The sequence below is a fragment of the Pleurodeles waltl genome, chromosome 7 (assembly GCF_031143425.1).
Source record: "Pleurodeles waltl isolate 20211129_DDA chromosome 7, aPleWal1.hap1.20221129, whole genome shotgun sequence".
Lineage (NCBI taxonomy): Eukaryota > Metazoa > Chordata > Amphibia > Caudata > Salamandridae > Pleurodeles > Pleurodeles waltl.
The window spans coordinates 563,240,534-563,265,331 of NC_090446.1; the positions used below are offsets into that span (position 1 = coordinate 563,240,534).

The 24,798-nt window shown below is 49.0% G+C and overlaps 1 long non-coding RNA gene across 4 annotated transcripts in view; it reads right to left on the reverse strand.

Moving 5' to 3' along the window:
• Positions 1-24,798, reverse strand: part of LOC138247281 (uncharacterized) — a 66,136-nt gene that overhangs the window by 25,905 nt on the left and 15,433 nt on the right. The window contains exons 2-3 of one of the 4 annotated variants that reach the window (XR_011194407.1): positions 24,586-24,770; positions 15,360-15,412 (exon numbers count right to left, since the gene is read on the reverse strand). This is a non-coding gene — a long non-coding RNA (uncharacterized lncRNA). The remainder of the gene's footprint in view (positions 1-15,359; positions 15,413-24,585; positions 24,771-24,798) is intronic. The other 3 variants (XR_011194406.1, XR_011194404.1, XR_011194405.1) reach the window with 3 other exon arrangements.

Genomic DNA, 24,798 nt, shown 5'->3' on the forward strand with positions numbered 1-24,798 from the left:
TGTGGTAACTTTGGGGTTGCCTTGAAACCCCAATGGTGGGCTGCCTATGCCCCAAACTTGAGACTTGTAAGTGTTTGTCTTGTCTCCAAAACTAACCTTTACTTACCTCCCCCAGGAACTGTTGATTTTTGCACTGTGTCCACTTAAAATAGCTTATTGCCATTTCTACAAAGACTGTACATGATATTGTGTTTATTCAAAGTTCCTAAAGTATCTATGTGAAGTACCTTGCATTTAAAGTGTTTGATGTAAATCTTGAACCTGCGGTTCTTAAAATAAACTAAGAAAAGCTATTTTTCAATATAAAAACCTATTGGCCTGGAGTAAGTCTTTGAGTGTGTGTTCCTCATTTATTTCCTGTGTGTGTACAACAAATGCTTAACACTACCCTCTGATAAGCCTACTGCTCGACCACACTACTACAAAATAGAGCATTAGAATTATCTCTTTTTGCCACTATCTTACCTCTAAGGGGAACCCTTGCACTCTGTGCACACTACTTCTCAATTTGAAATAGTATATACAGAGTCAAGGTCCTACATATATGTACTCCCTTAAACATACACTGCAACCTGCCCATGAGGCTACCAAGGGCCTACCTTCGGGGTGCCTGACAAGTAGTAAAAAGGGAAGGTTTAGGCCTGGCAAGTGGGTAAGCTTGCCAAGTCGAATTGGCAGTTTAAAACTGCACACACTAACACTGTAGTGCCAGGTCCGAGCCATGGTTACAGGGCTACTAATGCGCTGCAGGCCCACTAGTAGCATTTGATTTACAGTCCCTGGGCAACTCTAGTGCACTTTACTAGGGACTTACCAGTAAATCAAATATGACACTCATGGATAAACCAAACGGTACAAGCTCTATAGGGAGCACTTGCGCACTGATTAGAAGTGGTGAAGTGCACAGACAATAAACCATCAAAAACGGACCAGAAAAATATTGTAGGAAGGCAGCAAAACGTTTGGGGATAACCCTGCAAAAAGGGCCATTTCCAATATCACACCTGCAGGAGCTGATAGTGAGCCTCAAAGGCTGAAGCCTCTTGCTACAGTGCCATGGGGCACTCCAGCTAGTGGAGTTGTCCGCACACGGACAAAGCCCCACTTTTGGCAGCAAGGTGATCAGGAAAATTATGGAAAGCAGGGAGGAGTGACCCCCCCCAAAACTCACCCCTCCCCCTGCCATCTAAAGCTAGGGCCATCCCTAGGGTGTCCAGAGCAGAGGTTGCCCCCCCCCTTCCTGCAGAATCATCCATCTTAGTTTGGAGAACAGAAACCAATAGGGTTAGGTTTGCGTCCCCCTCCCCAAAGGGAGTGGACACAAGAACGGGGTGTAGCCACCCTCTGGGACAGTAGCCATTGGCTACTGCCCTCTGACCCCTGTAACCCCCCTAAATCCAGGATTTAAGGGCTTACCTGAACCCAGCTCATGAGATTCAGGCTGACCTGACAAGAAAGAAGAAGGACTGCTGAGCTGAACCCCCAGCAGAGAAGACAACAACTGACTGCCTCAAAAAACCTGCACAAAAACAGTGAGGCATCCAGCGGGGCCAGCCACTTCGACCAAGTTATAGAAGTCTGTCCTGCACCCAAAAGGACCAAGAACTGCAGTGGACAGTGGCCCTGTCCAAGAAGGAAACATCCAGGGACTCTGGCACACCTCCAGACACTCGAGTCCTGACCACCCTGCACCAGACACCCTACGGCGGGTGACCACTTGGCCCAACCAGCTAAAGAATCATCAGGTGATTGTGAGCAAGTGCCCACCCTGGGTTGACCTTTCGACCCCCCCACGAAGATGCCTGCAGAGGGAAGACCGAGGACCCCGACCCCTGAACGCGAAAGCACTGGATGAATATACCCGCACTGTGAGAGACCGGCACCTTATTGCAGTACACCCCCACATTTTTGCCTGGTTTCCGAATGCAACTTGGACTGGAGTGCACTGGGATCCTGCTAACTAGGTTCCCGGTACCAGTGTTCTTTACATAAAACATTTTAAAAGTGATTGGATACATCTTTAGCTATCACTACAAGTCCCTAGTAAAAAGGTACTTAGGTACCCAGGGCATGCAGTACTTTGGATAAGCCCCTGGTGGCAGTGGCACTGATTGTGACAACCTCAAGGGACATGCATCAAGATGTGCACAGCACTGCCATAGCAGACAGTCTCCTGCTGCAAACCTAAAATACAAACTCTACTTGGCACACTACCTGTGTGCCCGGTCCACCGTACACTGCATTAACTATGGGTAAGACACCCCTATAGCAGGCCTTAGAGACCTAAGGCAGGATACTCCATACTATATGTGAGGGCACAGCTGAATGAGCAGTATGTTCCCACCGTGTCCCTGGCAAACCTGGGATATAGTGAGTGAATAGAGCTGCCATTTTAATGTATGTGCTGGACACTGGCCAACACGAGATTCCCAGCAAAATAATGGCTACTCTGAACCCTGGGTTGTTTGGTATTAAACCACTCCGAATGATAAATTCAAACTGGTACCAGTACTGGATTTATAATAAAATGTACCCAGGGATCACCTTAGAGGTGTCCCCTGCAAAAGCCAACTATCCTGGCATATTTTCTGACTGGTTTCATCCAGCCTGCCACACCCACACAGTCCATATACAAACCTTGGTGGAGAGCCCAGTCTCCCTGGTTCATAAACCAATGCCCTCCCTTGGTGGAGGAGCTAACCAACTACTCCCCCAGGAACGTGCAAAACCCCGGTAGTGAGCTTCAAAGGGCTACAGCCCCTGAAACTCGAGCCTCCAGGCCTGCTGCTAGCATCTGAGGGGTTGCCACTTTGCAAAACACCCACTTTTTGAGTGAGCAAAGGTGGGAAACCACACAAAGATTAGGAGTGGCGGCCTAGCATGCACCACCTCTAAGGTGTTGTCTGCGAAGTGGACCCTCAAATTCAGTTTCCTCCATCTTGAAATGAAGGAAACTAGCCAATCAAGTTTAGGGAAGTCACCCTTCCCAAAGGAAGTGGACACTAAAGTGGGTGGAGCCACCCATAGGTAAGTGTCCCATTGGACATTACCAGGTTTCCCCTAGAACGCCCACTAAATTCTGTATTTATTGGACATCCCTAGAACAAGAAATCAGATTTCAAAATACAAAGAAGACCTGCACCAAAGAAGATCCAAAGCAAAAGAACTACAGACCTGTTGCACAAGAAAAGGCGCCAAACCCTGCCTGCTGCACCCAGGACCTGCAAATTGCTGCTGTGGAGTAGCTGGTCACTGGACCGAGCCCAAGAAACCCAGGTAATATCCAGGCTTAAAGAATCACCCCAGATATCCCTTTTGAGTGGAGGCACCACTCAAAAACCAAGCAAGATCCAATAAGCCAGTGAAGGTCGCTTCACTGGCTGGCCGATATGTCCACAACCGGAATTTGCAGCCGGACCCCACGACACCCGAACTACCGTCCCGGACGTGACCTACAAGTGTGCCAAGATTGGTGGCACTGTGCCCTCCAGTGGCCGAGTTACGCCAATTCCCTGGGACAACCTCAAACCAGCTCCCCAAGAGCTGAAAGGATCAGGAGGAAGCCCCTGTAGAGGGACTTTAATAACACCCTGGGACCTACCACCAGAATGCTCACAGTGTCCTGTAAGCAGCCAGAGAGACTCACCTATAAAAGGACTCAGTTGCGCACAGCTCTGGATCTCACCCCGCATCCGGCCGCTCTGCGCCCGCAACAAGGAACCAGCTGTGCTCCACTGATCCCCAAACCCTTGCGACCTCGACAGCCCAAGGGGACCCCTAGAAACCATCTTTTCCAAGTGGCCCCTACAGGTGGCCCTGTGCCAAAAGCGTTTCCTACACTGCTCCCGCCAGAAACGGGAGCCGCAAGAGGCTCTCCGGCTGGTGCAAGGTGCCTACTGACTGCTGCGACCACCCTGCAAAAAAAAAAAAAACACAAAAGAGACTGGTAACTCAATTGTACGATTTTGAATGGTAACTGTACATTGATTCCAATGATGCGTAATTATGGGCAGAAAGACTAACTTTATTACAACTTTTAAAACTAATATATAAAAAAGTATTTGAAAGATCTTGGTCTTAAAAATTAAATACAACTGAAGTATTTTTATAAACTCTGGTCTCGAGTTATTTATTGAGTGCATGTGCTGCATGATTGGTTTTGTGAGCACAACAAATGCTTAGTACATCTCCTGGATTAGCCTAACTGCTCAACCAGCTACCTTAAAAATTGTAGCATTAAGTGGTCTAATTTTTGCTCATGGAAACCAAAGTGTGGTCGCCTGGACCCACTGCATAGTGTGCCTAGTTTTGCACACTGCATAGAAGGCCAGCCTCCTACAGATGCCTAAAAGACCACTGCACCCGCAGCCCCCAGAGAACCCGACCTCCAGCACAGGTACATTCCTCCCTGTCTAGCTTAGGGTTTGCTCCAGGGGACCCCCTGGTCCTCACATGCAGCATCTGAGTGACCCTGGGGTCTCCTCACAGAGATCTATTGGAAAACCAATGCCTTGTTTGCATCCTGCACACAGCTGCCATAGTGCCACTGAGGGTGTGCGTTTGATGCCTCCTTGTGGCCCCAACAGTGCCCCTCTAACCCTCCCCCTCCTACCCTCAAGTCTGCCCACCAAAGAACAGGTACTTTTCTGCTGGGAGATCTGATTCAGAGTGCACCCTGTCTCCGTAGGAGCCCACTTTAAAATGGCTCAAATTTGACCTCTGCACCCGAACGGCCCAGTGTTGCTGGGAGCTTGGGGTTCACTTGAACCCCCAGCTGTGGACTTCCTAAGCCCCAGAGACTGAAACTGTTAAGTCAAGTACTTACCTCTAAAACTGTGCTTTAGTTTCTTCCCCAAGGATGTGTCCTGAAAATTGCAGTGTCAACATTTAAAATAGCTTTATTGGCATTTATTCAAAAACTGTATGCTATATGAATTCCATTCAAAGTATTATTATTGATATATATGTGAAATAATATCTATTGATGTAATTACATGCAAAGAGAATCTTGTGATTCTAGAAATAAACAAAATTTATTTTTCTATTTAAAAACCTACTGGTCTGTAGTTTAGTCATTAAGTGTGTGCTTCTTCTATTGTGTCTGTGTGTAGAACAAATGCATTTGTAGTATCTACTTTAGCCTCTGTGGAACACCTGGAGTCTGTGCATGTCATTTTGATATAGTATATAAAGAGTGAGCTTCCTACAAAGGGGGACTGACTGAGTTGGCGAGGTAGCATGTTCCAGGTCTGTGCTGCGATGTAGGAAAAGGATCTCCCTCTGGCTGCATTGTTACCAATTCTAGGGGTGGCAGCAAGGGCAACTTGTGCAGAGCGGAGTTACCGGTCTCTGTTTGGGTCAGAGAGACTCAGTTGGTGCACGAGTCGCTGAGTCTGAGTGGCTCTGTGAGTGTGCGCATGAGTACCTCAGTGAGTGTCAGTGCTTGGGGATTCTCTGAGCACGTCTGTGTGAGTTCACGAGTGCCTCTGTGGGTGTATTACTGGGTGCATGAGTATGTGAGTATTGTAGGAAGCAGCATATATAGTGAACCAAAACGAGGTACACTGCGCAAAAAGTCAAAGCAATCAGAGGAACAAATTACATCCCAAATGCTCCTTTTTTCGGTAGTGTGGTCAAGCGACTCCTACGGTAAGTGAGACACACACTGAAAGAAATCACACCAATTTATAGTAATAACATGTACTTTTATATAAAGTCTGATATTTTGATTTATTAATTTTTACAGCTTGCAAAACTTGATACAGTGCATTTTTCAGATGTGCTAAAGTTATCCTATGAAGGAAGAACTAGCACTGCATACAGGTATAGTAAAGCGACTAAGTGATCAATCTCCTGGACTTCGGCCACACGGACCATTCACCTCAGGCAGCAGGGTGCATGGGTACAGCTCAGCGTCAAGTGCCCCATGTAAGTCTATGGGGACCGGTTTGGTCACAAAGTTGCTTGAGGGATGGATTGGGAGTCCACATCAGAGGAACCCACGTGGGTTTCGAACCTTGAGACCCTTAGGCACGTAGGGACACCACCGATCCACTTCACCTCAGGCTGTGGGGTGCAGGTGCAGTGGTGTTTTATCGCATCAGGTCTGATGCTGGAGTTCCTTGTGGTTGTAAGGAGCCCCGCAGAAACAGTCTATAGGCATCGACTTGGGGTTTAGTCCGAACAAGCCAACAAGTGGCCTCAGGTCTCACGAGGCAGAGAGATGTGGGGACAGCCTTGGTCCTCTTCTCCTAGGCCCAGGGCAGATGGGTGCAGAGGTGTCCTGAGACATGGGGTCTTTGTCACTCACTGTTGCTAGGGGTCTGCAGAATCAGGCTGCAAACGCTGTCAGGAAGTCCACATAGGGCAAGCTCTGGGTAGGCTGTGTCTGAACGGCCTGGGGACCATGGTGACACCACTGGACCACTTCAACTCGGGCTAGGCAGCTCAGCTGCAGTGATGTTGCCCAGTGTTGGGTTTTTGGCAGTCAAGGTCCTCATGGTTCTTCCTTGGGTGCCTGCAGATGCAGGGCAGCAGCTCATGTAATCCAAAAGAGTTCTTCTTGGTGATTTGTGAAGCACGGACAGCGCTCCCTGATTTTTGGAACCTGCAGTGGAAGGACAGGTCAGATGCTCCTCAAGGGCCAGGCGCAGCAGGCTTGGCACCACGTCAGTCGTGCTTCTTAGGTCTATGGTTTTGCAGTCTTGTTGCACACTCCTTTTGTGTCATGGAAGAAAGTCAGAGAATCTGTGTAGGAAAGTGCCCTTGTTGGCATGGTTGCCCCCCACTTTTTGTCTGATATTGGTGATAACTTGACAGAGCGTGATGGGATCCTGCTAACCAGGCCCCAGCACTAGGGTGCTTTCCCAAAACTGTAGCATTGTGTCCACACAACAGCACACCCTTGGTACACAGTTAAGTCCCTTGTAAAAAGTACCCACGGTACCAAGGGCCCTGTTAACTGGAAAGTCCCCAAGTGCTGCAGCATGACTTATGCCACCCTGGGGACCACTCACCTAGCACATGTACATTGCCATTGCAGCTTGTGCGCACTGGTGCACTATACCATAGGTGAGGGCATACCTGCATGAACAATATGCCCCTAAGTGTCTAAGTCCATTCTTAGACATTGTAAGTCTAGTGGGGCCATATTAAGTATATGGGCTGGGAGTTTGTCATTATGAATTCCACAGATCCATAAACTAAAGTCTAGAATGTTTGGTATCAAACTTGTCAGCACAATAAACTCAAACTGATGCCAGTGCTGGTTTTATTGAAACATGCACCCAGAGGGCATCTTAGAGATGCTCCCTGTATTTACCCATTCCTTTAATGCAGGACTGACGGGTCTGCGCCAGCCTACCACGAACAGACAAGTTTCTGATTCCATGGGGTGAGACCTTTTGTGCTCTTGTATGCCAGAAACAAAGCCAACACTGTGTCCGTGCTTCACACCTCCACCCTGCAGGAATTCTAACACCTGGTGGTGAGCCTCAAATGATCAGGCTTCTTACCTAGAAGCAGGCCTGATTCTGAGTGCCCCCAGTCGCCATAGGTTCCCACTGTAAAACCCGGCAGCAACGTTGACCTCTGCATAAAGCCAGCCCCGTGTGGCTGGTGGAGGGTGCTTGGCACTAACTCAAACTCAGACCCATGGTATTATATCCCCCAGAGAATGGAACTGTAGGTCTGGTACTTACCGCCATAACTGTACTTTCTTTTATTCCCTACGGAACTGTTCCTGAAAATTGCAGTGTGTCAACTTTTAAAACATATTTGCTATATTCACATAAGCCATTTATATTGCCAAATTAAAACAAATAGGTATTGATACATATTTTGGATACTTACTTGTAAATGTGCTTTCCTTGCAAATTGAATCTTGTGGTTCTAGAAATAAATGGACAAAAACAAGTTTTGGTATCTAAAAAGAATTGCCCTGAAATTAGGGCTTTGAGAGCATGCTTCATTTATTACCTGTGTGTACAAAAAATGCTTTGCACTACCCTCTGATAAGCCTAACTGCTCGACCACAGTACAACAAAACAGCTTTAGTATCATATTTGTTGCCTCTAAACTCTGGTGAATCCCTGTACAGACTATATCTCAATTTGATATAGCATATCCAGAGCCATCTTCCTACAATCTTGTATCAGTGGTTCCCCTAAATAGTCAATTTAGGGGAACCGGTATTGCGAGTGAAGGGTAGTAATCACTGGAGTACTGTAGGAATCTGGCCTGGTGTGTGCTAACTACCTATGGTATGATCACCTTATACAAGGTCCATGTATCCCTTATGAGTGAAGTGGAGTCAGTGTCAAGGAAGCCAGGCTCTCTAAAGGTAGCTGTGGATAAGTAGCCAAGGCTTATTTAGGAGACACGCAAAGCTCTCATGCAATACCACTGTAGTCATACAGCACTTACACAAATGAAAGAAGGCACTCAGTGCTATGAAAATAGAGGCTCTTTATTAGAGTAATACAAACATTAGTTAGGCAATACTCTAATTGTAGGTAAGTAAACATACCACACATGTACAGTAACAATCAGGAATAGGCTTAAAAAGCAATTGAGAACACTGAAAAACAGCAGACAAAACTCTAGACCAGGGGGAGTGGGGGTGGTGTGGTGTTGGTGTTAGGTGGATGCAGGAGTTGGTCGACGGTGGAAAGAAGACGGTCAACACTGGGGCAGGTGAAGAGTTCCTGGCTGATGCGGTCGACGTCCCACGCTGGATGAAGGATTGCAGTCAGTCTGTGGAGTGAAAAAAAACACATACATGACCTGAAAAAGGAAAATATCGCAGTTGCTAGCAGTGGAGCTGTTGGGGTCCAGGAAGGCCAAGTGAGGGGGAGAGGGAACTAAACCCACAGGGGATGTCCGTAGCGACCCTCGGAAGTGCGGAGAGTCCAAAGAAGAAGATGCAGCCCACACAGATGACTCGCAGGCAAGGAGCACAGGAGTCACGGTGAGGCCCATGCAGGACACTTAAAAAGGAGTCCCACGTCGCTGAATAACCATGCAAAGGGCTGAGCGTCACAGGGAAGAGTGATGTGGACAGGAGCAACACAAAGACTGAAGTTCCCCTGGAGGCAGTGCCATCAAGCCTTGTCAGTTGCAAGAGACATTATGCATGGAGAAGGGAAGGTCCTACCTTCACCCAAGTTGGACAGCTAGTAGGGAGGACGCAAAGGACCACCAACTGTGATGCAGGATCCACACAGTTCCATAGAAGAGGAGATCCATGCAGCCGGTCATCATTGCAGCAGAATGCCTGCAGATGCACAGGAGCGACTCTTTCATTCCACGGGAAGTTTGCTTCTTAGGGCAGACTGAAGACTCGCCACCCTCATATGATGCACAGCCGGGGAAATGTTGCAGTTGCTAGAAGAAGCCAGAGAAACAATGTTGGAGAGCAGAGGCGTAGCTGTAGATGCTGACTGTAGGTCCCTGTGGAGTCCAGCTGCGGTTCGAGAGGCCAGAAGTTTCAGTAAACGATGCAGATGATTCCTGCTGGAGTCTTGCATGTCGAATCTGGGAACCCACCCATGAGGAAGACCCTAAATAGCCCTGGAAGGGGAACTGGTCACCTAACCACATGGCCACTAAGATGCCCCCAGAGGCCTCTGCCCACCCTAAGGTCAAGATGGCAGAATCAAAGGGCCATCTGGAGGAGCTCTGGGCACCAACCCTGGGGTGGTGATAGACAGGGGAGTGGTCATTCCCATTTCCATTGTTCAGTTCCAGGACAGAGCAGGGATTAGGGGTCCCTCAACTGGTGCAGATTGGTTTTATGAAAGGATGGCACCAATGGTGGCCATCAAAGCATACCAGTGGCTTGGCGAGGCTACCCCTCCCAAGTCATTTAGCACCTTTTTTCTACCCAAAGGCAAAGGGTGTTGCCTCCGTCACCTAAAGGAAATTATTTTGTTCTGCCTTCCTGGACTACAAGTCGGAAACGTTTGATAACAAACATGCCTATGTCCAGTACACGTGTGAAATGGCATCCCCACACTAATGAAGTCCAGGAAAATGGAGATGAGTCTGTGGGGGAATCTCTGCTCATGCAGGGGTGCCCTCCGACATCGGTACTTGCAGCAGGCCCTCTGGGCTAGGAGGCCCTGCCTTAGGAGTGACTAACAGGGACCTGGTGCAGTCATCTTCAGTGAAAGGGTGCATGCACCTTTACATGCAGGCTGCAATGCTAGCCCTGCAAACACATTTTACATAGGTCCCCATGGGTGGCATAACATGCTGCAGCCCATGGGGAACCCCTGGTGTCTCCCCGCCCTGGGCACCATATACTAGGGACTTACATGGGGGCACCAGTATGCAAATGTGGGAGGTATGAAGTCATAGCAAACAAATGTTCAGGGGGAGTGCACAGTAACTGGGGTCCTGGTTAGCATACTGACAAGCAAAAAGTGGGGGTAACCATGCCACAATAAGGGTACTTTGCTACAGCTACATACCCTGGAGTCACAACACCCTGTAGATGACCACTTTCTGTGGGGAGTGGGCAACACCATGTCCAGAGGTCCTAAATTCCACCAGACACAAGTAGAATTTCCTAGGCTGTGTCCATTTCAGGCTGGTCACCCTAGGGGTGTGTCCAGCCTCGAAATGCAAAATGCCTCCTACATAGCTAATGTTCCTGAATATCCAGGTGCCAGATGGGGTCTGGGGGTGGGCATCTCCCTCTCAGAGACTAGATCTGTCTTGGAATGCAGATCATGCCATGGGAAGGGGTGTCCAACACCTCACCCTGAGAAGCTTTGTGTCTGACCTCCAAAGAGCAAAGGATCTCTCCCCTGGATCTCACTCTAGTCTGTTGGTGGCAAACTGGCTAGAACTGGTCAGTTAGCTCAGAAGCAGTTGTTATGTTTTCAGGAGGAAACTGTAAGGTACACTCTGGATGCGTGCATTAATAAATCCATCGCCAGGGCTTATAAAACATGAGAGGTTCAACATCCCTATTTTCATTGAAGACATCATGGAGCTGGGCAACTCGTATTAATCAGTGGCCAACACATCTATTTAAAATGGATTCCCTGTTCACCTAATATATCTAAGAAACGACAGACCTAGCAGGGGCATATCTTCTCTTGCAGATATGACCACGCATATAATAATATGCACCCTGCCTTAGGGCTATAAGGCCTGCTATAGGGGTGACTTACAAATATTACATGCAGTGTTTTGGGGACATGGCACACAGTCCATAATTTATGTTGCGTTTTCACTTTTAGGTGGCACCTTGTCAAGCAGTCTGCATGAAGTCAGTGCTGGGTCCCTTAGAGAAGAACAAGTTCTGGTACAGCTCTTAGCGACCCTCTGCAGTACCGAGGCACTCTAGGTAACACTTACTATGGGACTTAGAAGGGTGCTACAGAGCCTTATCACTTGGGATCAAGGGATCAGATGTCTTGTTTTGGGGAAAGACTGGCACTGGGGACCAGCTTACCAGGAAGCCAGTGAACTTCAGTTAAAGCTGCATCAAAACTTGGCAACAAGTTGGGAGGGGGCAAGGGACGGACAGCTAAGTACAAGTGTGAGTATGACTTTTTTGTGATGTTCGTTAATTGGTTGCAATGTTACACAAGGAGGACGGGCTGGGAGTTGAGATGAATTTGTGAGTATGGCACGTGGTGCCAAAAAAATCTTGCCATTGAATGTATTATGACCTTGGCCTAAGTTGTTAAATATAGGGCTGCTCAGTTCCAAGGCAACCAAGACTTACTTGGTTTCACCTTATCCCATTTTCTTCTACCGTCCTACTCTTCCTTTATCCTTATTTTATCCTTGCAGGTTCATTTTCTTCTCTACTTTCTCCTGGGGATTGCTTCTCTATGACCCTGTTCCCCTTCCCATTCTGCCTTTTGCTCTTTGGCCAGGTCACTGGCACACTGGTCTACATTCTAAAAGTTTTAACATCTCATTTTCAGGGATTGGGAGGTCTTTCCATTATTGTAACACGGGAGCAGCTCACTACTATTCATGGAAATAATGTGTGTGATACCCTCACATTTACAATATATGAGGTTCTATTTTGATGTATGTAGGAAGTTGGCTCTGAATATACTATCTCAAAGTGAGAGATATTGCACACTGAGTCTAAAGGTTCCCCTTAGAGGTTGATAGTGGGAAAATTAGATAATTTGAATGCTCTATTTTTTGGTGGTGTAGTTGAGCAGTAGGCTTGTCAGAGGGTAGTGTTAAACATTTGTGGTACACACACAGGCAATAAATGAGGAACACACACACTCAAAAGACTTAACCCAAGTCCAATAGTTTGCCTGCAGAATATCAGGATCCCTCGGCGCCGGCGAAAAGTGAGGGCTACTTTGAGCGACCTCAAAAACTGAAGGGACCAGTGACAACTCCGGACTCTCCTGCTGAGGCGTGACAGTAGGACTCATCTCCCATGTCTTCTGGCATCGTGAAGATAGAGACCTCGATCGGCTCCGCTCCGAACGGCGCCGAGAGTCATGATGACGCTGCTTCTTATGCTTTTTGGGAGAAACATGGAAGGAATCCTTTTTATGGCCCTTCTTCTTTGCTTTGGCTAAGAAGAGCTTCGCCTCGCGCTCCTTCAGAGCTTTTGGATTCATGCTCTGATACGAAGAGCAACCTTCCACATCATGCTCTGAACTAAGGCACCAAATACAGTCCGAGTGGGGGTCGGTCACTGACATCCGACCCCCGCATTCTCTACACAGCTTGAAACCGGACTTCTTCGGAGGCGACATTGTAACCACCAAAAATCGTTACAGTTAACAACGAGCCAGGAAGAAAAACCATTGGCGTCGAAGGCACGGAAAAAAGGAAAACTGATGTCAGTACGCCGACAAGGACCTATTATTGGCACGTTGACGTCAGACGGAGTCACGTGGAGCCATGCCATTATGACGTCCTCGTCGACGTAGACAGCTAGGAAGAAGACTTTCTGTCGGATGCTGGCGCAAGGATCCAATTCATAAGGTGAGGAATCCACAGGTAGTTGTATCCATCAGAAATATATTTTAATTTATTTTAGAACCACAAGATTCAACTCAGGTTACTCACGTTATCGCAGTCGCCTGGGAGTCCCCTCTGCGGTGTTTGTTTTCTGGAGCTCGGGGTGGGGGCATTGGATGCAGAGTGAGAAGTCTCACGCTTCCGGCGGGAAGGGAGAGTTCTTTCAAAACTTGCAAAAATGTTGCAGTGTCCTCAGAGGTCGCTGTTCCCCGACAGATGCGTCGCTGTGCAGTTTGAGTCTGGGGACAGGCCGGTAGGGCTGGAGCCAAGTCAGTTGGTGTTTCCTTGATCTCTGCGGGGCTTTCAGGTCAGCAGAACTTATTTGTGCAGGTTGCAGGAATCTGATTTCCTGGGTTCAAGGTCGCCCCTAAATACTCAATTTAGGGGGGTGTTTAGGTCTTGGGGCAGTAGCGGGTGGCTACACCCTCTTGGTGCCTCCACCCTGAGGTGATGGGGGCACATCCATATTGCTTTTGGGGGCATCTTCCAATCTCAAGATGGAGGAATTATAAAAGTTAAGAGTCACCTCAGGGCACCTTAGGGGCTGTCCTGACTGGTGGGTGGCTCCTCCTTGTTTCCCTCATCATCTCCTCCAGCCTTGCTGCCTAAAGTGGGGGGGGAGTCCATCTCCACTAGCTGGGATGCCCTGGGGTGTTGTAACAAAAGGCATGAGCCTTTGAGGCTCCCCGCCAGGTGTTACAGTTCCTGCAGGGGGAGGTGAGAAGCATATCCACCCAGTACAGTCTTTGTTCCTGGCCACAGATTGACAAAGGTACTCTCCCCATGTTGCCAGAAACTCGTCTGGTTGTGTTGACTGGCAGAAACTGGTCAGCCTAGCACTAGGAGTCGGACTGGTATTCCGGGTCCCTCTCTAAGATGCCCTCTGGGTGTATTTTAAAACAAATACCACACTGCCATCAGTGTGCATTTATTGTGCTGAGAAGTTGGATACCAAACTTCTCATATTTCAGTTTAGCCATTATGGAACTGTGGAGTTCGTGCTTGTTAAACCCCCAGACGTTATACTCTTATGGCTAACCTGCAATTACAATGTCCAAGGTTTTGCTAAGACACCGTAGAGGCATAGTGCTCATGCAGCTATTCCCTCACCTGTGGCATAGCACACCCTGCCTTAGGGCTGTAAGGCCTGCTAGAGGGGTGACTTATCTATGCCATAGGCAGTGTGAGGTTGACATGGCACCCTGAGGGGAGTGCCATGTGGACTTAGTCATTTTCTCCCAACCAGCACACGCAAGCTGGCAAGCAGTGTGTCTGTGCTGAGTGAGGGGTATCCAGGGTGTCATACGGCATGCTGCAGCCCTTAGAGACCTTCCTTGGCAACAGGCCCTTGGTACCAGGTGTACCATTTACAATGGACATATCTGTGTGCCAGGGCCGTGCCAATTGTGGGTACCTGTTAGGGAAAGAACACCAGGCAGATCTTATCCTCCAAACCCACCCTTGCTGCCATCTACAGAATCAGGAAGAGCACATCTGAAGGCAGATGCTTTTCTTACCTTGTAGCCCAGTCAAACACGCTTCCACTCAAACTCAGACATGCAGACTCACTGAACCAGCTCACAAAGGATCTAAAGACATGGATCGCAGAGTGTGCAGCACGTCCGCAACAGCTATTTGAGCCTCCATGGGTGATAAGCCGCCCTTTAAAAGCGTCTGATTGCTCAAATGACTGATGTGTGCAAAAATACCTTTATTAGGAATGAAAAACTTGCCTAACATTAGCTTTACAAGTATGTCTCAATAAAAACATAAAAGAAAAGAAATGTTTTACCTAGAAGTTATTTTGAAAGATTAGCAACACATAACTCACCCACTGTTCAATATCAGTCATGTTTGGCCACTAGAAATGGCTGCCAATACTCTTTTTAGTTTTGTTAGTTCCGGAGTGACCTCCAATTAGTGAAGAATGTAACTTATTAAAAATGTGTTTTGCCAATTCGTCACCAACGATAACTTGTGCCTTCTTCCCCTTTCCTACAAAGAACACCTTTTCACCTAATTTGCCCAAAAAACATGAGAACGTTTAAAGGGCGATTTCTATTTACTGCAGATGTTGCACGAGAGATACATTAAAAGCACGTAATATATATATATATATATATATATATATATATATATACACACACACACGCGCTAACAATCATTAAAAAAAATAAAATATAATGAAATGAATCAGACTAAACATTTGTTAACACATAAGTAGGTAGATCAATATAATTGAAAGGATCACCAATTCATGAAGCTTCATTCAAACAAGTACAGTAAATTGTATGAATGTATAACAATTTTCTAATTCCAAAGTAATTTGAAAAATAACTTACCATCAATGGTGATTTTTTTGGAAAGTCTCCGTAATCCATGCTTCATTATTTTACTGAGATCATCAGGGTACACATTACTGCGTATATAAAATTCAGAATCTGGTTGTACTTTGTAGCATCCATTGTTCTTTACAATAACAAAATAAATATAAACTGAAGAAAATCTAAACATCGTAATAGTAAAAAAATAAAATCACATGGATGAATATACGTTAACAAAGGTAAATGATGTGTTCCTCTGATTGACAATTTGCACCCACACATTCTTTTTTTGAGAATGGATACCATAAGAATATCTCTCCACAGTAGCTGCCTCCGCTGTGGTGGGAGGAGCACATAAGCCTTCAGAAGTCTGCTTCTTCGCTAAGGCATTGCACCTTTTAATAGGAAGAAAAAGATAGTTGGAGATGGTCCTCTTCTCTCATCAGCTTGCCTAATTTTCACAGCAATTAAGCAAATAAAAGCTGATCATCCATTTAGCGTTGTTTAGTACAATGAATGACTGCTGTGGGTCAAATATATGTAAGAATGAGGAGGTAGAGAAAAAGTCGTCAGGACAATATTTAGACCAACGTGAAAGAGTGAACACTTTTGGAAAAAGAGAACCAGCTTGCCTCAATAGATGGTAGTTAAATGTGTGGCTACAGAGAGGATTAGATGCTCGTTAACCCTTATGTAAGAAGTAATTACGGGAAAAAAAGAATATTGTATCGTCAACAAACCTATAGGTCCTCATTACAACCCTGGAGGTCGGTGTTAAAGCGGCGGTAAAACAGCCAACAGGCCGGCGGTAAAAAAAATGTAATCACAACCGTGGCGGAAACCGCCAACATAGACAGCCACTTTAACACTCTGACTGCCACAGTGGTACAAACAGACAGCATGGTGGTCACCACCAACAGACAGGCGGAAGACAATGTATCGCCCACAGTATCATTAGAGGCCAATCCGCCACCTTTTCAGGGGCGGATTCAACGCGAACAAAAACACGGCGGAAAAAGAACTTGGAAGGAAAAATGCTCACCTCTACACACCATACGAGGAACCAGGATGCCATGGAGCCGGAACTCCATATTCTACCAGCCATTGTCTTCCTGCTCCTCTACCAGGAGCACGAACGCCAGCAGCGAAGACCACAGTGAGTATTGCACCTACGACACAGGGGAGGGGGGAGGGAAAAGAGTGACACACACACGCAACACACCCACCCTCACCCACTACAGCACACATACACACACACACACAAATACATGTTGATACATTACAGTTACACCCCCCAAGGCCCCCAGAAGAATGCAAGGACAATGGAAATGATTGTAACTATTCTGATCAATAAAAATCCAGTACTCATAAATATATATACACACCATTAACAAATATATACACCAAGAATTAAAGTCCATGTGCTGTACATACATAGTCCGTGGAACACTGGGCCCAAAATGCATGGGCGAGGCCCACACAAGATATCCAATCAAAACGGAGCGAACACTGCAGGGTCATCAGATCGAAATACAACAGGCACCTCAGGGGGAAAGGAAGGGGGGGCACCTCAGCCGGATGAGTGCACAACGCCAGATCCATGAGGGGGCTCCATGCCCATTGATGTATCCTGGGGAGTGCAACGCCACAGTCTCAAGTCTTTTCAGTGGGTGGTTTGCCCACTGATGCATCCTGGGGAGTGCAAAGCCACAGTCTCACAAGTGAATAACAGTCTCCACTGGTTCTGGAGGGGGGTTTGTGCCCAGAGTGCTTCATCCTGCCAAGGACTGAGGTAGTGGATGCTTTTCTCCACTGGTTCTGGAGGGTGCTTTGTGCCCAGCGTGCTTCATCCTGCCAAGGACTGAGGTAGTGGATGTGAATCTCCACTGGTTCTGGAGGGGGCTTGGTGCCCAGAGTGCTTCATCCTGCCAAGGACAGAGGTAGTGGATGTGAATCTCCACTCACGGTGGGCCATGGAATCTGTCCAGGCCCCTGAAACTGACCACCAGCTCCGTATGACTGACCACGGAGGTTGGCAGCCATATCTGCGGTGGTGCCACTGGCATATGTGGCGTGTCCACTGGCAGTGATAGTGGCAGCCTCAGTAGCGGCGGTACTTCCGGCGCTCATTGGCCTGCAGTGCCGGTGGGTGGCTCAGTGAGCGTGCTGGTGGCGGCGGTGTCCTGGGAAGCAGTGCTGGTGGCGGCGGTGTCCTGGGAAGCGGTCTTGTCCGCCGTGCAGGTTGGCGGCGACTTCCCTTTCTTTCTGTGCCCCTTCCCCACCTTGGATAGTGGCGCAGCTGTCTTCACACTCCCAACTGTAGTCCTGGGAGAGCCCTTGGTGGCAGGTGTTTTGCCCTTCTCCCTCCGGGCTGTGGCCAACTTCTTATGTTTCTGAGGTGGGGGACTGTCTGTGGTCTGGCTCCTTGGCACACTGGCTGCCTTGCTGCTTGGTGCACTCCATAAGCCGGTTACTGCTGGCACCACTTTTCCCGTTTATGTGGTGGCTGAGGTGCTGGGTTGTGACCTGGAAAGCCGTGCCATAGGGGACGGAAGGGGTGGGGGAGGTGAGGGGGAAGAGGTCAAGGTTTGACAGGAAAAGTTTTAGACACACTGGGAAGGGTAGATGGAGGGGGTTTGGGAGTGGAGGAAGAGGTAGTGGTTGTAGGAGGTGTACATCTGCTGAATTTGGGTGAAGGTGCATGGGCTGGAGGCTGTTGAGGTGGATGGGTGTTGGGTGGGTGGGTGCCTGCGTTTGTGTACTTTGGGAGGAGGGATCACAGACACACTGGGAGAGGAAACTGGGGATGTGTGACTGGTAGTGGTGTGGTGAGTGCACATGAGCGGTGTGTGGTGATGGACGTAGTGGCTGAAGATGTAGTGCATGCAGGTGTGAGTGGAGACGTGACAGGGAGGGATGAGGGAGACGAGGAGGAGGGGGACACAGTGGAGGCAGTGGATGTTGGTATGTCTGCATGGGTATGATGCTTGTGTGAGTGCCTGTGGGATGTGTGGTGCTTATGTTTGCCAGAGCTACCCTTGTGTGTTGAGGTGTGTGCATGCTGGTCTGATGGTGTGCTTGGGATAGGCTGAGGTACAGGGAATTAGGTCTGGGTGGAGGAAGTTGGAGGGGGGGAGGCTGGACACAGGGACAATGGCTGCCATCAGTGCTGAGGCCAGCGTATGAAAAGCTTGCTGTTGGGCTGCCTGACCAGAATGAATGCCCTCCAGGTATGCATTTGTCTGTTGCAACTGCCTCTCTACACCCTGGATAGCATTCAGAATGGTAGACTGCCCAACAGTGAGGGATCTGAGGAGGTCAATGGCCTCCTCACTGAGGGCAGCAGGGCTGACAGGGGCAGGGCTGAGGTGCTACTGTGAGGGCGGTGCTGGTGGGGGGGGGGGGGTGGCGGCTGTACCTGTAGATGCAGGGGGCACAGAGGGGCCCGCCACCGCAAGGGAGCTCCCATCAGAGGAGGAGTCCGTGTCGCTGGTCTCAGCTCCTGTCCCTGCTGTGGAACTCCCCTCGCCCGCCGTCCGCTGTTTCGCCCTCCAGGGCCATGTGGGATGCAGCTCCCTCCTGCTCCGGTGCCACTGCTCCTCTGCCTGATGATGCTAATGCACACAAGAACAGGTAGACCACAAAAAGGTGGGGAAGACAGAAGAAAGACATGTTCAGTGCATGCAATACCGCTACAGTTGGCGGACACTACAGACACAGCAGCCCTCTGCACTACGCCATGCACTTAGAGTTCCCTAATTAATCACAGGGACATGGGGTACAAGGCCTATGCCCGACTGCTGCACACATGAGTCACAGGAGCCTGACTAGGTGTAGATGGCTCTTAACACTGGTGGGGTGCCATATAGCCTGCCTTACGGAGGGAACATGCCTACAAAACTCGTCCTGGCCAAGGGGTACCCACAGCCCACCTCCCCCAACCAGACACCTCCAATGTGCGCTGAATCAGCTGAATGAGAGCGTACTCACCCCCTTGTGGCTGCTGTGATGCTCTCAAGCGCCCATCCAACTCCGGGTACGCCACCACCAGGATCTGGAACATCAGGGGTGTCATGGTGCGACGGGCACCCCCCCCCCCCACGTTGGGAGGCCATCCCCAGCTGGGCCTCCGCTGTCTTCTTGCTCAAGCGGCGAATGTCCTCCCATCTTTTCCGGCAGTGGGTGCTACATCTGTGGTGGACACCCAGGGTCCTGACTTCCTTGGCGATGACACGCCAAATATCCTTCTTCTGGTGGGCGCTGACCTACAGGAACAGGACAGGGGAAAAGGAGAAGATATAACCGTCCGCACCGTCACAGTCATTGGCCCGCATTCCTACCCTTGCCATGACACACATACACTCACCGTCGTTTCATGCACGCCTAATTCTCCCCTTCCATCTTCCATCCACACAGGCATTGCCCATACAGCATGCTCACAGTGTACTTACCTGTTTGTCTGGAGGAACGTAGTGCAGCGTGTACGGGGGGAGGACCCCATCCACTAGTTTCTCAAACTCCTCCGTGGTGAAGGCAGGGGCCCTTTCCCCAGACACATGAGCTATTGTCTCTTCCAGACTGAGGTCACAGCAGCACTTGCAGTGTAGGTCATCTCCTGTTGAACATCAGGTATCAAGTGAGTGAACAGATAGAAAATGGCGGTCATGTCCGCTGCGGTGCGTACCGTCACCGCCAGCGTACATCGTCATTGGCTCCTGGGACCCATAGGGCCCAATGTTAACCAATGCAGGATTGTGCCGCGGTCTTCGACCGCCAACTGCGACGGTGTACAACGCCAGCGCAGTTACCTCATATCCCATTGTCCCACCTTACAGGTCAGGCAGCCGCCATTTCAGGGGGCCACATGGCATTATGTTTAAATGCGTCACACATACCTAGGCCTTGCATACACACTAAGACAGGCACATATCGGACTGAAAACTATGTGCAATAAAGTTGTGTTTTCGTACATCAGTGTTGGCTGACCCTCTGCTCGCTGTTCTCCTCCACAGAGTACGTCTGCTGGGGCAGGTGAGGAGATGGCGGCACCCTCCGGTGTACAGACCGCTGGTGGACCTGTTGACAATGGAAGAGCGACATGTAATTGTCACCTACAGACTGGACCGTGCCACAATCCATGAACTGTGTGCCCAGTTGGAGCCAGACCTGATGTCAGCTACCCGCCATCCTACAGGTATCTCCCCCTATAGTGCAGGTGCTGTTAGTACTCCATTTCCTGGCAAGTGGGTCTTTTCAGACGACAGTGGCCATAGCCTCTGGGATGTCCCAGCCTATGTTCTCCAACGTGTTGTCCAGAGTGTTGTCTGCCCTGCTGAAACACATGCACAGCTACATTGTGCTCCCTCAGATGGAGGATTTGCCTACAGTGAAAGGTGACTTCTATGCCCTGGGACATATCCCCAACATCATAGGTGTCAATGATGGGACACATGTGGCCTTGGCCCCCCCCGCAGGAGTGAACAGGTGTACAGAAACCGGAAGAGCTACCATTCAATGAATGTGCAGATGGTGTGTTTGGCCGACCAGTACATCTCCCATGTGAATGCCAAGTTTCCTGGATCAGCGCATGACGCTTACATTCTGAGGAATAGCAGCATCCCTTATGTGATGGGGCAACTCCAGAGGCACTGTGTGTGGCTATTAAGTGAGGACATGGACCCTATATAGTGTGACTTGGTGTCTGGGAATGGGGTTGCCCCTAAGGGTAAGTGTGTGTCTAACAGTTGTAACAACATTTGCAGATGACTCTGGCTACCCCAACCTGTCATGGCTACTGACCCCAGTGAGGAATCCTAGGACAAGGGCAGAGGAACGCTACAATGAGGCACATGGGCGAACTAGGAGGGTTATAGAGAAAGACCTTCGGCCTCCTGAAGGCCAGGTTTAGGTGCCTACATGACGGGTGTTTCCCTATTCTACGCACCAAAGAAGGTGTGCCAGATCATCGTGGCCTGCTGTATGCTGCACAACTTGGCTTTGCGACGACAGCTGCCTTTTCTGCAGGAGGATGGTCCTGAAGGAGGTCTTGTGGCAGCTGTGGAGCCTGTGGATAGTGAAGACGAGGAAGCAGAACAGGAAATCGACAACAGAAACAAGGTGATTCATCAATACTTCCAGTGAGACACAGGTAAGACGACATCACTGCCTGCTACATCTGATACACTTGTTCTACCTCTCATCGGTCTGTCACTTTCACCCAGTGTATGGACCCTGATTTGTCACTTTCCCTTTCGATTTCACAGATGTGGGTCCCACTGTGTGACCTCTGCTATGTTTCCTCATGGACTAGAGCTGTGTGACATAGGTATGCTGACAATACAATGGATATTGCTATTTTCCTCAGTTATTGCAAATACACATTTGTGAAATCACAGACTGACTCCAGATTGTTTTGTGATTTAAGTGTGTTTATTTAAGTGCTAAATAGTGGAGGGGACTGTAAAATGGTCAGGGGTGATGATGGAGGAACGTCCATGGCAGAGTCCAGTCTATTTGTTTCACAGGTGCATTGTCCAAAGGGACATAGGAAGTGGAGCTGGGGCAGTTGGTGGTTGAACAGGGTGACAAAGTGGGACAATAGGATGACAATCAAGGTGGTCTTATTTCTTGACGGGGATCTTGGCATCGTGCTCTGTCTTTGTCCTAGATCTCAGGGACCGCTTGCGGGGTGGTTCTCCATCTGCAGGGGGTGGGGTGCTGGTGTCGAGGTCCTGTGGCGGTGCCTCCTGTCTACTAGCGCCGGCGGTGGGCAGTTCATCGTCCAGGCTAGTGTCAGGGGCCCCTTGTTGTGCCACAGTGTCCCTCCTGGTGTTCACGAGTTCCTTCAGCACTCCCTACAATGGTGCCCAGGGTGGTATTGATGGATCCGAGTTCCTCCCTGAACCCCAAATACTGTTCCTCCTGCAGCCGCTGGATCTCCTGAAACTTGGACAGTACTGTTGCCATCGTCTCCTGGGAATAGTGATAGGTTCCCATGACGTTGGAGGGCCTCATGGAGAGTGGGTTCCCTAGGCCTGTCCTCCCCCTGTTGCCCAGCAGCCCTCCCAGTTCCCCTGTGTTCCTGGGCCTCTGTCCCCTGAACCATGTGCCCACTGCCAATGCCCCCAAGTCCCTGCTGTTCTTGGGGTGGTGGGTTAGCCTGAGTTCCCTGAAGTGGTGGACACACTGCTGCTTGACGTGTCATGGGGACAGAGGTATGGGCCCGGTGGGTGCTGGTGTTTCCAGAGGGGGGAGGCTCTGTTGTGGCTTCTGCCAGTGTGAGGGGAACCGACTGTCCTGAGGTCCCAGATAGGCCGGGCTGGTCATCTAGATCCAGTTGGACAGAGCTGCTGTCATCAATGTGGGCCTCTTCTGTGGGTGGAGTGGACATGTCTGGAACATCCTGTCCGGTGACGTTGGTTAGGGGTCCTGCAGGGGGTTTAAAGGCATAGTTTATCTGTGTGTTCCATGGTGTGCAATGGGTGGGTGACCCTGTACCCCAGTGGTTGCATTCCTGTGTAGGAGCTTGTGCGCTTGATGTTTAGGGGTCTGTGTGGGTATGTGCAGTGGACATGCATTTATGATGGGTACCCATGCTTTGTTGTTGCATGAAGGGCCTGGTGTTGGGATGTGTGGTTTGTGATAGTGGGACATCTGTGAGGAGTTGGAGTGATGGGGGGTGAGGGTGAGGGTATGTGATTGCATGCAAGTAGGGTGGGGGATGAAGTAGTGAAAGCTTTGACTTACCAATTCCTCCAGCTACTCCTGTGAGGCCCTCAGGATGCAGTATAGCCAAGACCTGCTCCTCCCATGTTAGTTGTGGGGGAGGAGGTGGGGGTCCGCCGCCAGTCCTCTGAACCGCGATGTGGTGTCTTGAGACCACGGAACACACCTTCCCCCATGGGCCGTTCCACCTCTTACTGATGTTATCCCGTGTTCTTGGGTGCTGTCCCACTGCGCTGACCCTGTCCACGATTCTGCGCCATAGCTCCATCTTCCTAGCTATGGTGGTGTGCTGCACTTGTGATCCGAATAGCTGTGGCTCTACCCGGATGATTTCATCCACCATGACCCTGAGCTCCTCCTCAGAAAACCTGGGGTGTCTTTGCGGTGAACATGGGGTGGTGTGGGTGATGTCTGAGGTGATGTTTAGGGGTGTGTGGTGTTTTGTGCGTGGATGTGTGTGTGATGGTGTTTTGTGCCTCTGTATGGTGTCATCTTTGCTGTGCTGTCTCTCTGGCCTTCGTCAATATTTTAGGTAGTAAGGGTTTGTGGGTGATGTGGGAGTGGTGTGTGTATGTGTATAAGGTGCGTGTATTTGGAATTGTCCAATGTGGTTGTGTTTTGTAAGAGAGTGTATTTTGAGCGCGGCGGTGTATTATCGCAAGTTTATCACTGACCTTTGGTGTTACCGCCAATGTTGTAATGAGGGCCATAGTGATTATGCTCAAATGGCGTTCACGAGAAAATCTCAAAAAACAAATGTAAGATTTCAGTGTGCTCTAAAAAAACATTTTTAGGCTGCTAGTGAAACAAGCTGCTTGAAATACTATCGACAGCTGGTGACTAACATGGAAGATCGGTCAGGCACCCGCAAACAGGCTGGAAACACTGAAAGATAACCTTTGTTTGTGCTCAAAGATGACGATAGTCCCACGCCAATGAGCTGACACCACCATCATCAGTTTTGTGAAGACACGAAAGAGGATCACAGTAAACTTAAAAAGCTACTTGCTCACTTTGAAACACAGTTAACATGTGAAAAATTCAGGATGCGGGTGTGTGAATAAACATTATGAAGGTCCAGCACTACTATAAAGTATCCTGTTTGAGCACTGACAACACCTCAGCCAGGGTGTGCATTTAGAAATTGTCTTTGTGGAGGTAGCTGTTGACTGACCACCAAAAAAAAAAAAAAGAAAAAAAAGGACCTTTTAGTTTTTTTTGTGCACAAAGAAATGAAAAAGAAAAAGAACCACAACCTATCTCTGGAGGTAGGACAACCTACTCTGCGCTTGTGCAGAAGAGAGATGGAAACACCCGCTGGAGCAAGGAAGATTAGCTCTCCATCAGACACTGAATGAACATAGCAACAGGTCATGAGCTTCGCAGGTTTCTAAACGTAGATGACCACTGCTGTTGCTTTTGCCATCTCCATTCCTCCCAATGACTCGCTCCCATTTCTGTTAGTCAGCACAAACCTTGGCACTGAAAAATAAAAAATACCAAGCCAAAGGCACTTTACCGTCAAGTCTGCGAAGATCCACATCCAGAGCCGATCCCACATAGCCTGATCTTCCTTGCCAGCACCAAATGTTGAGGCGTTAGTCACACAAGCGCAGAACATTTTGATAGCTGCCTGTGGATCTTCCATGGTGTGTACAAGCTTGAACTTTCTGGTGCAGAGCCTGTGGGTGTCTAAAACTGAAACTTTATAACAGAGGGCACAAAAACGCAT